This window comes from Engraulis encrasicolus, chromosome 13, assembly GCF_034702125.1.
Source record: "Engraulis encrasicolus isolate BLACKSEA-1 chromosome 13, IST_EnEncr_1.0, whole genome shotgun sequence".
NCBI lineage: Eukaryota > Metazoa > Chordata > Actinopteri > Clupeiformes > Engraulidae > Engraulis > Engraulis encrasicolus.
Window position 1 is genome coordinate 51,813,743 of NC_085869.1, and position 10,137 is coordinate 51,823,879.

A 10,137-nucleotide genomic window follows, 5' to 3' on the forward strand; every position below is an offset into this window, starting at 1 on the left:
CCCTGTATGTAGAAAATATTCAAGAATGCAATACAAATCATGAATCATAAATAGTTAATTAACATAATACTTATAACAAAATAGTAACAAGCGTGCAACGGAGTTGTGGCCACAGCTAACCATCTCCTCCAATGGAACAAGCTCCTTCGCCTCACCCCCTATTCCCTAGTTAGGTCTGCTTTCATACCACGGCATCATTCTGGTCTGCACCAGGCAGTGTGGTAATGAACACCGTCTCTCTCTGTGAGGAGATCAAAGCAGGCACAATGTTTTTCTCTTAATGCGGCATGAAAGGGTACCGATCAGCACTAAGGGTCACCAGTCTGTGCCGGGAGTTCGCAGCCAAAGGTTAGAATAGCAGGAGGCTAGAGTAACCTGTGAGGTTGCTCAGTGTCATAGTAAGTCAATTGCTCAGTGCCTAACTCCTCTAAGGCAGGCCAGGAATGTGGGCGGTAAACTGCCCCCTTTTGCACGGTGGGAACGCAGGCACTGAGCTATGGGGGGGGGGGGGCGTTGTGCTGTTCGTCCGCTGCTAGGAAGTCCAGAGTACTGAAGGTATGTGTCTAGTACTGCCTATACTACATCAAAATAAAATAGAGAGTCAAAGTTTAAATGCCAGTTCTATCCATTGTCTCTTAAAAGAAATTTAAATATAGAATATACATTGCATACATACACTTACCTGACGCTTTCATTTTATTCAAAGCGACTTACAGTTATTATTTGTCAGGGTATTGGTTACAGCCCCTGGAGCAATGTGGGGTTAGGTGCCTTGCTCAAGGGCACTTCGGCCATGGATAGAGATGTAGGGAGAGGTCAGGGGAGACTTGAACCTGCCACCCTCAGATCGAAAGACCAACTCTCTAACCACTTGGCCACGGTTGCCCTAGGGCATTCAGTGGCTCTTGTCTCAGACCTTCCCCAAGGTGTAGAGTGGACCTCTACAATGAGCTTCACCCACACAATATAGAAGACTTATGTAACCTAAAAATGTCCATTCTGTAGTTGCATGCTCTGTACGCCTCGCATCCAGAGATCCCTTGGCCTTGACCATACGGTTTGAGGTTTAGTCAAGTCAAGTCAAGTAGGTTTTATTGTCAATTTCTTTACATGCACTGGTCATACAAAGAATTTGAAATTACATTTCTTGCTTTCCCATACAGACATAGACTAATCTAGGTAAGGACATAGACAGTATATACATAGACAGTACTTATACATGGACTTAAGACAGTATGGACATAGACAGTGCTCATACAGACATTTAAAGTGCAAGACTGGACAACAGAAGACTTGTAGTGGACATGCATTAAGAGGTAATTGTTGTGCTTTTGTGATTTTCTAAAAAAGTCCTTTATAGCGTTCTGACATAGTAATAGTAGCATTTTGAAGAAAAATAAATATTAAAAAGGTCTGTCAAGTACCCCTGTTTAGATGCCCCTTTAGGAGAGCCTGCTGTGTGGCTGTCTTGGCATATGTTTACTCTCTATTTAATGTAGGCCTAAAAATATCTATGGATAACATTATTCACAATAATAAGTCAATGAAACACAGGATGGGTTTTAAAGGACTAATGTGGGCATGCTGTTTGTGCTCTGTGATGTTAGTGGTCTCTGAGGCTCTCGCTTCTTACACAGATATGTTACCTCTCCTAATAAAAGCAACCGAAACAAAGTTATGGCACTTACTTTCGCCCTAGTACAATAAAGGGGTGACAAACGAGGTGTCAAAACTCCAGAGTGAACTTCCATAACTCCAGATAGAGTACTTACAACAGTGTGGAGAGTCAAATCACTTCAATAGTGGAGTCCAAAGTCAGTGTAAAATTCAGCAAGTGGCCAGTGTAATTGCAATTCTAGCAAGATTCACATTCCAATCCAATGTTGATATTCTCACGATACTAAGTAGAATTGACTATGACAATGTTACACTGACCATAGAGTAAACTTTTGTCTTGAGTGGGACCAAACGTTATCTGAAATAGAGTTAAATTCAACCCATGAAGAGTTATATTGACACCCCACTTTTTTACTGCATACAGAGCAAATACTGTGATGATGGGGTCCAGCTGAATGACAGCAGAAAAAATGAGGATTCCCCAACACGATATGCACCTCATAATGCACGGTGATTTGCTCTCCCATTAGCACAGTGAAGGCATACCTATGTGGCCATCAGCATACCAAGACATTTGCTTAGGAGGTGCACAAACTACACATGCACAATGAGGTGTGCAGAGGAAAAGTGTGTGAACTGCTGACACACACTGACTGCAATGAATGAGAAATGATGTGCTTAACTAAATGTCTCAGTAATGTCTCATTTCATTAGTCCAGATACACTGTCATCACCTCTTAGGGCATTTTCACACTTCAGCCATTTACTGTATGCTAAGTCACACCTGTTACTCAGCATTTTTTGTGAATATGTAAACGCTCCAAAGCATACCCAGACCCTTCTGAAACGAGCCATACTGAGACCTTTGTTGACGTAGTCCGTTCAGTACGGTTCGCTTCAGAATCCTTACAAGGGACTAGGTGTAATCCCTTAAAAAAGGTTTAGAACAACTGCTATAGACCAATGATCTGTGCTGCACTATACTAGAATTAAATGTAGTTAGAAGTCACTTTCTGTTTCACCTAATTTTGTGTCGGTCTTGTTGTTCATTGACTGTAACACCAGACAGAGTTGATGCATCCAATCCAGTAATTAAGGTGGCATGCAGTAATCCAGACTGCCAGCTAGAAAGGCATGGCTGATGATGTCTCCCAGGGCTGACACCTGGAGACGGTGGCGGCTTGTTGCACACTTGGTGACCTGTCCTGACTCTCTCCAGATGAATGGGTTCCGCCTTACTCCATGAAAATTCATCTGGAGCTAAGCCATATGCATAGGTCTGCAAAGGCATGTTTTTTTAAATCCGACAGACAAGGGCCAAATGTTTCGGGTCTAGCCCATCATCAGTGTTCCCAGTTACGTTTGTCCCTTGTCTGTCAGTTTTATTTACTTTTTTCGGCTTTGTTTAATACAGTTTTTTTTTTACAGTTTTGCATTCAGCTCCAGTGTGCGACGCCTTTCTTCCCTTTTGTCATACTGCTCTTGGAATTACGCACCGAGCGAAACGCTCAGGAAAAGACATTGTCGTGGACGCCACCCCATCATTACTGCTTTTTTTTAAAATCCGTAAATGTGTTTGGGGAAACCACTTTTTTGACGTTTGAATGAGGTGTTACTTTCTCACAGATTTTAAAGTAAAGTTGAAATTATGGAATCCATGTCAATGAGTGAGTCCATGTGAGTGGCCATTGTTGTCTGACACAACTGTTGCATTTCATTTATTTTTTTCCTGCTCCAACTTTGACTATGTCACGTCTCTGAAAAGCCAGCGACCGTGATTGGTTCTACCGCATTTTGGGTTCGGGTGCAGGGCTGATCTGAGGATCATCCTCGTGTGAGCTCACGAAGCTGAGTGGAAATAAACAAGGGTCTGGTGAGAGTGAGGTTGCACACTGGAGGACTCTCTCATGCATTGATCTCCTCCCCTGATAAACTAATCAGTCAACAGACACATAGGACTAGAAACCAACCTCCCTATCTGTCAGGCCACGGTGTGTGTGTGCGTGTGTGTGTGTGTGTGTGTGTGTGTGTGTGTGTGTGTGTGTGTGTGTGTGTGTGTGTGTGTGTGTGTGTGTGTGTGTGTGTGTGTGTGTGTGTGTGTGTGTGTGTGTGTGTGTGTGCGTGCGTGTGTGCGTGTGTGTGCGTGTGTGCGTGTATACGTGCCTGCAGGGGCGTCAGCTGAACTAATTCTATACAGGGGCACAGTAGGGCACTGAGAGATAATGTGAGCGTGCGAGCAAAAACATTTGTTTGCAGTTATTTATTGTTAAAATCTTGTAAATTAATTATTTATTAGTTATTGCAAGTAGTGCATGTGTGCTATTTTGTGCACATTATGTAGATTACTCTGTATGCTAAACTTGAGCTAAATACCAAGGTAACAAGGTAGTTGTTTTTTTTTGTGAAACTCATACCGGGGCACAGCAAATGAATACCCAGGCACTTGCCCCTGTAAAATAGGTCTGGCGTGGCCCTGCGTGCGTGCTACAATATATGTTTCTTACAATGTATGAGTTTGAGGAGGAGGCTAACACTTATGGTGTATTATAAACATTTAGGGTGTCCTTCTGATCTAGCAAGCTGTGTGAAACATCATACAGCATATCACTGTACATATGTAGTTTCTAGTGTTATTACAGTAAGAATTGTGAGTTCTGTGGCGGCGGATGCTGTTTTTTTTAGGGAGGTGGGCAAAGAGTTTCAACGAATAAACAGCCTTGAATAAGCAGCCTTGATTCAGATGGACCAAAACAGGTGATGTGTGGACATAAGAGGACAAGCACTCGTAGACAAAGAAATGTCCTCCTACAACCCGCATGACAGGCATAAAAAAACATTTCAAGGAGAGTTTATGCGCATGAAGCATTCACTGACGTATATCATTCCTTTAAAAATGCACGAAAGAAACATATTTTCCAATGTCGAAAAGTTTTGGGCTGTTACACTCGGCAAGTGCAACAGCTCCAAAGACTCTTTGGAGAGATGGAGAGTCTTTTTACACTTTGACCTTGAGTCAGTTTAGGCAACCATCGCCCCCTAACAGATGTGTGTGCAGTGTCCACAAATCACCATTTCGGTAGCAGATGGCTTTACCTATCATGATTAATGTGTCCGATGCCTAATGGAGCGGTTGGATCCTTAGAGGTTCGCATGAACATCAAAACTCACTTTTCTCCCTTATATTTGGAGACAGGAGATTCTGCATCACTTTCATGGGGCAGGGAAAAAAAACCTTCACAGTCCTGCAGAGGAATATGTGTACTGCCAAGACATGTCCTTAAGATCTGATTTACTATATATGCATCAAAGGTTGTGTCCATGCACTGCAGGGGCCATTCGCCCATGCCAATGGCATGGCATTACTATCTCTACCGGTGGTTTCATGTGCATGTTGTGGTGATTTGCACGATAAAACTAATAGCAGACAGACAGACAGAGAGAGAGAGAGAGAGAGACAGACAGAGTGTGTGTGTGTGTGTGTGTGTGTGTGTGTGTGTGTGTGTGTGTGTGTGTGTGTGTGTGTGCGTGTGTGTGTGTGTGTGTGTGTGTGCGTGCTTGCGCACGCGTACGTGCGTGTGTGTGTGTGTGTGTCTGTGTGTCTGTGTGTGTGCATGCATGTAATCCACAATATTTGTTTTTTTTTCTGTTTGAATTTGATTAGGAGGTTGATACTCATGTTGTATAGTACACTTTAGGGTGTCCTGCATCATACAGCATATTAGTGTACAGATTGTAGTGTTATTACTGTAAGATTTGTCAGTTCTGTGGCGGCGGATGCTGTTTTGTTTAGGGAGGTGGGAAACAGTTTCAACGTAGTTGAGGCATCTCACAGAATGAACAGCCTTGATGCAGATGGACTAAAACAGGTGATGAGTGCATGAGAGGACAAGTATTCGTAGGTAAAGAAATGTTCTCCTATACAACCCACAGGTATGAAAAAAACGATTGATACGCATGAAACATTCCTTTTAAAATGCATGAATGAAACATATCTAAAATAGAAAGGTTTTGGGCAGTATTCTCAGAAAATGCAACAGGTTTAATGTGGGGGGTGCTGCATTGCAGTAATCTGTAGCTGGTGTTGCATGTCATAAGTGTTTGTCACATTGTGGCTTGTTTCTTTGTGAAATATTTGTCAAAGATGCGGGTTTTTTATCATTCTTTTGTTGAGAGCATTTTATGTTTCTGTTCTGTGGCCTGGTACTTCTCCCTGTCTGTTGTTAATAAAAAATACATAGAGGGAGGGGAGGCGGGGGGTGGGGGGGGGGGGGGGTGGGGTGTGTGTCGTGTTTGTCTATTGTGTTCTTGTTTATTGTAATGTCTTTGTAATTGTATCAGATGCACTGAAAATGGCACAGAACAAATTTCCGAAAGGGCAAATAAATAATCTAAATAATCTATCTATCTATCTATCTATCTATCTATCTATCTATCTATCTATCTATCTATCTATCTATCTATCTATCTATCTATCTATCTATCTATCTATCTATCTATCTATCTATCTATCTATATATCTATATATCTATCTATCTATCTATCTAAAGTGTCTGGATCATAACTTGGAGTTAGTCCGTTGTTGACTCTCCATGCTCTGATCTGATCTTTTATTTTATTCTTGTATCCTAATTTCTTGTTTGTTTTTATTTTATTCTGTGTATTTTTCCAGTCTATATGCAAGGGTCGGGGGTCTTATACTGTATCTGTGCTGTGTTGACCTCTGTCCCTGTCTTTATGTAGTTTTTGTCATTTGGTGTCTGCTCTGTGTTTTTAATACCTGCTACAAACTAATTTCCCATTTCGTATAAATAAACTTGAACATGACCTTGATATAAAGGTATAAAGATTTTATTTCATTTTCTGTCAGAAAAAAAAATGATCAAGGAAACACTAGACAAACCCAAGGCCTTTGACGGAAGAAGGAAGGGAACATGAGTTTAGATAACATATAATTGGATGGTCAATTATGCACTGCACTGTGACAACCGCGCTGAACTTTCACCTGACCCTCAAAACTCAGACGAGAGAAGGGAGAGAAGAGGTTGACAGAGGCATTAACTCAATTTTGTCAAGTATGAGCAGATAGCTCCTTACCTTTGCGTTATGCCAAGCACATCCTTCACGAGAGCTGGTTTGCAATTCCAAATAAGATGTGTAAAGTGCCGTGGGTGGCTCTGCAATTTAAAGTATTATTCAAACAAAACACTCCAGCGCCTATTTAAACAGTCCCAACTTTGGGATCAAATGTGCAAAGCCTTTTATTTCATTTCACTTTCTTTTCATTTTTTGAATACAGATACTGTATATCAGGAAATAATGGTTCTTTTCTGCCTCCCCCAAGGCGTATAGACCTTTTTCACCTGGGTGTTAAGTTTTAATTTCCTTGCTAAGTTGTCCCATGAAGGCATTAGAAGTGTTGAAACCGCTCTCTATCATAATTTACCGCCTCATTAAAACCTAACTCCAGGCATCTATTATGCAAACAACTGAACCAGAGGAACCATGCTTCAGTGAAGCATAGCATGGACTCCAAGCTAAAGTAAATAAATAAATTGTGACTTCGGATAGGCCTACTGGTATGGCAGTAAGGTTTTAAATCAGCTGACAACAATGAATAAATTAAGAAAAACTGTCTCATCAATAATTCAGTCTTTGCCAAAATGTACCCTTTTTTGCAACGTTGTGCATGGGGCATGGATTGCATTGAGTTGTTTTACTAAGCTTTGAAACAGATTTGAATGGGAACTGTGTGAATGTTGAACAGTAGAGGAGATACCCATTCGTTTTTTTTGTCTTTTAATGGTTTCTCAATATATTGAATTATGCTGGGAAGTGATTAGATCCATATTTATTTTGAATCTCATCTTAACACACAATGGATAGACAAATGTGCATTTCTTAGAACTTAAAGGCCAATTGGTATTCAATGTCTACTGTAAAAGAATGGCACTTGGGAAAGGAATGCAAAGATTAGATTAAGGAGCATGATTTATGAGCATACATTGAAACAGATGTACGTTTCTATTGTACTTTTCTTTTGCTCTACCTTCTAAGGAAGCAAGCACATACTGTACCTACATGCATAGTAGTTCTTGTCCCAAGAGACAAAACTGTGTCTCTGAAAGTTCTAATGTAATAGCACGTTTTCAATATCTCTGGCAGTTTGGTGTCAAAGCAGAATAAAATGAAATGAAATAAAACATGTGTTGAGGCGCCGAGAGGCAGCCTGTCATCAGCACAGCATTGCAGACTGGGGATCCAGGGAATGGCTCTAGCAGTAGAAGCACGAGTGATCCCAGACTGTCTGAGAGCATACATACGAACCCCGCAAACAAAAACAACAACAAGTGCATGCCACATCATGATCAATTTAAGAAATCCTTTGCATTTATAGTCTAACTTTGGTTGGGATTTGCTCATCGGGTATAATGATCCAGAGAGCGCAACGAACAAATTATTTATCTCAAATATTGTATCTGGTGAGCTGGTCTAGCAATCCACCATGCAATATTCATCCTTCATCCACAGCACTCTATTTGTTTGTATCTTGATTTTTTCCAGTTTGAATCTTTGAAGCAAGTCATTATGGAGGAATAAGCAAAGTAACACAGCAGTGCTGTCCTATTATGTGCCGTTTTTTAAACAGACTGAAACCGTTTTGAATGTCAAGCTGAGTCAGTTCATCAGCTTCACCAATGATGCCGTGCCAGACTAAACTTTTTATCAGTGGTCAAAAGTGTGGCCCGGGGGCCAATGGCAGCCCACGATAACATCTGATAACATCTGTAAAACTGTTAACGTATTTTGCTTTTTAAAGAATTGTTTATTGTAATGAATGTAAACTGCAGAGATGCAAAATGGTCACAAATGGAATGTAGGCCTATGTTTCTGTCTTTTTCCCCCTTTATCACTCAGTTTAATGTTCTATTCCTAAATCGACTATCAACCTTCAAAGAATCCCTGCTTTATATGTATAGTTCAGCTTGACGAGCTAGTTGAACCAGCACACAGAAAAATAAAACCTTGCCACAGAGTTGATAATACTGCACCAGCTCTGAATCATGGCTGGTCAGCCGTGGCCTAGTGGTTAGAGAGTTGGTCTTTCAATCTAGGGGTTGCCGGTTCAAATCAAACCTGACCTCTCCCTACACCTCCATCCATGGCTGAAGTGCCCTTGAGCAAGGCACATAACCCCACATTGCTCCAGGGACTGTAACCAATACCCTGAAAAATAATAGTTGTAAGTCGCTTTGAACAAAATGAAAGCCTCAGCTAAGTGAAATGTAATGTAATGTAATGTAATGAATCAGGTGATCGTTCCCAAACACTCAACACTGATGGTAGACAAGCTTCACACAGATAAGGATCTGTCTTTGCTCCCTTGAGGTAGGTAGGCTAAATAAAAAGGGAAGGAATACAGGAGTTCTGTACCTGAATGCACCATATTTTATCCTATATGATTTATAAAGAAAAGTGTACTTTAACATGCACGACATAAAAAGGAGGTACATCATTTTGAGTCATGATTTGTCCTGAGATCAGTTAGGTACTGGTAGACAACACCGTGGCTATTTTACCTCATTAACGTGCACTCTTTTGGCAGGACAGATAACTGGCATCAGGTTCGCAGCGGTAACAAATGGCATGTCGCGGCATCATGGCATGTCATTAATCAAAAAACACAACAATAACTTACTCTACTAGCCAAAACATTTACTTTGACCCCCATGTCAGTGACACACACGCCCATAATGTGCCATGGACAAAGCAAAGTCACAAACACCCATCATGTGTCATGGACAAAGCAAAGTCATATCCAAAAAGGCAGAGATTGACAAAGCAAAGTTATAAATACCGTGAATTGTGCCAAGGAGAAAGCAGAGTTGGGGAGGTGTCAAAAGTAGAAGTAAAACTAAATGCGTGGTGGAAGTACAACACTAGCACATGATTTTAGATAGAGGTTACACCATTTACTCCATTGTACCCAACGAGGTGGATAGACTGTGTTGTTACTGAGAAACACTAAAAATCAGGCAAAAAAAACAGGAAACCACCACAAACTTGATCCAACCAGCACAGAGGTAGCTGATAACAAGACATGTACATAATAAGTTAGCAGTGCTGGAAGAAAATTGTGTTTCTTTTTTTTAACTTTTACTTTTACTTTTCACACCTCTGCGTCTGCAGCAGTCCCTTCTCTCTGCGACCCGAGCCCCGGTATGGGAAGCACTGGAGAAGAGCGTAGCAGGACCATGGACAGCGCCCCACCTATTGAACACCAATGGGAGGGGATATGGCAACACATTCCAACTCCATGGCTTAAGCCCTTACTGTCCTACTATATTGTCATCAAAATGGCAATGCCTATTTAACGCTGTAGCAGCTAAACAGTTAAAAAATAAGATGTCATTTCAACTCTCATAGAGAGTCAATTTAACATCTTGGGCGTATTCGGTCCCATGAGTACTCTCTATGTATTAAGATCTGGTTGAGTGTTTTCCGTCGACGGACCCATCCCCA